This window comes from Callospermophilus lateralis, chromosome 14 (genome assembly GCF_048772815.1).
Source record: "Callospermophilus lateralis isolate mCalLat2 chromosome 14, mCalLat2.hap1, whole genome shotgun sequence".
Classification (NCBI taxonomy): domain Eukaryota; kingdom Metazoa; phylum Chordata; class Mammalia; order Rodentia; family Sciuridae; genus Callospermophilus; species Callospermophilus lateralis.
Genome location: NC_135318.1, coordinates 68,694,660 through 68,697,177, shown reverse-complemented (window position 1 = coordinate 68,697,177; position 2,518 = coordinate 68,694,660). Strand labels below are relative to the sequence as shown.

Genomic DNA, 2,518 nt, shown 5'->3' with positions numbered 1-2,518 from the left:
TCATGCCTGTTTTGGTTCTTATACCATACTGTTTTTGTTATCATATCTCTGTAGTATAATTTAAAGTTTGGTATTGAGATGCATCCAGCTTCACTTTTCTCACTAAGAATTGCTTTGGTTATTTTGGGCCTCTTTATTTTCCAAATTAATTTCACAACTGCTTCTTCTATTTCTATGAAAAACATCATTGGAATTTTAATAGGAATTGCATTAAGTTTGTATAATGCTTTTGGTAATATGACTATTTGGCAATATTAATTCATTTTGACAATATTAATATTAATCAAATGACATGGGATCTCTATTTTTTAGTCTCTTCTTCAATTTCTTTCTTAGTGTTTTGTAGTTTTTATTATAGAGGTCTTTCATCTCTTGTTAGGTTGATTTTCTTGAGGCTCCACCTTTACTGGCTTTATAAATGAACTCCTTTAACAGTGGACCATGCATTTGTCAAAATGTTACCATCTGTGTATCTTCCTTAAATGATAGATACAAAACTTAAAGCAGAATTCTTCTAAATCTTTTCTTTTAAATCTTATGCAGTGGAGAATAATATGAAGGCATTTTCTACAGTGATTCCTTACTTGATAATGTGGTGGCAAAGTTTTTTTCAGTCTGTTTTCACAATAAGATGTCACCACATTTAGAAGACCTATGACATCTTTGGGTGACAGATCCAGTGTGTCTCTGCAGAGTTACTGGACAAAGGCATGATACATGAGGTACGGAAAATGGTCTATTTCTATCACGTCCTTCATGAATTCATATACTAATATAAGTGGAACATGAATTGAAAGTATTCACCTGATTTTCAAAACAACTTTATGAACATGAATTAAAACATTTTAGATAGGCAGTTTTTGGTCTATCAGATTCTTTCTTCATTACATGAAGCCTTTGATATTGATTCCCAGAAGCACTTTAAAATGTATTTATTCAGTGACTCTCACTACTGCTATAAAGTCTCCATGTTCTACAGATAGAAGGTAATACTAGAAAGCCCACTTTGTCCTTGCAGAAGTTGGGGAGATAGAGAAGGATTACTGATTGGCCTCCGACACAGGCCCCACATGGACATCTGCATGCCCTGGATCTTGTCAGTAGACATGTGGATGAAATGAAAGGCAGTAATCCCACTACCCTTTATATTCCACCACGATTGGTGCTGGAGTTAGGTTATTTTTATTGCCAGTTTCCAACCACACATGTATGTAAGCTCCCCAGGAATAGAGCAAGCCCTTATCTATTCATGCTAGAGTACGTGCATAGCCACAATTGGTTTTACACCCATGATCTATAAGGTTACCAATCTCACAGGCCTCCGCTGGTTGCTGATGTTTCCTAAATCTAGCTGACCAGTGCCATTGTAATCCCATCCAAGCACCTCACACTGTCCACAACTATCATAGACAAGATCTGACCATAGGCAATACCAATTACCCTCTTAATCAATAAACAGTTGGTACGCTTTTGAGGAGTTAGTTGATTTCTTGTGGATCCTAATTACACCTGGTTACCATTGATATAGCCTGAAACAAACACCTTTCCCTCAGCAGGCAGAGCCATTGTTCTATGATCCGCAAGCTACTTCAATACCTGCTTGATCAAAAGATTGGTGCAGACATGGATGGAAGCAATCCCCTGGTTGGTGATTCCTTTCCCCAGCTGGATTCCTTTCCCCATTGTGACCTTAGGCATAGACCACTCCATCTTCAGTGCTGAGGAAAACATGGGGACCAACTCCATAACCAAGGATTTTAATCTTTCCATTTAAGGATTTCAGTGTCTCAGTTACAAGTGTGATCTGGTTATTTCCACTTGTCAGACAATTACTATAGTTCAGTCCAAACACAAAAATCTCATCATTGTCATTAATGTACAGAGATCCATTGGCTGAGATGGCAAAGACACATACTTTCAAAATAGATGCAAATTCTTGAGGGGAGAACAGAGTGAAGATTGGTCACGTTCCTACATCCACCATGACTGTGACTTCAAGCAGTTCCTGTAAAATAACATCTCTGCTTTGGTAAATGGATCATGATGAAGTACAAGTTGAGAATCCCTAATCCAAAATCTAGAAATCTGAAATGTTCCAGAATCTAAAATTTTTGAACAATAATGTAACACCATAAGCATAAAATTTTACACTTGACTTCACATGACAGGTTGCAGTCAAAACAGGTGCATCATATATTGCTTGTTTAGTATCTCTAAGGGAAAAAATAAACAAACTTCCCATCCCCTTCATTTGTGATACATATTTTCCATGCAAACCCAGGTTCCCTCACACAAGAACAAAGGGTAATACAAGAGCACATGTGCAAGCCAGATACTCCAACTGTTGCTTTATCAGATTACTCCTCAAAAGTGTGTGATGTACTGCATTACTAACTTTGCCTTTTTCCCCTCATTCTTTGCTCTGAAGTATAAAAATATATTTGTGCATATCGAAAAGGACTGAAGACATCCCTGCGGTTGGCAGTGATAAGAAAAACAGAAGCATTACATTTATCTG

General features: G+C 37.1%; 1 pseudogene; it reads right to left on the bottom strand.

The window, feature by feature from the left end:
• Positions 1 to 936: 936 nt before the first annotated feature.
• On the bottom strand, positions 937 to 1,984 carry LOC143380019 (RCC1 and BTB domain-containing protein 1 pseudogene; annotated as a pseudogene).
• Positions 1,985 to 2,518: the final 534 nt, after the last annotated feature.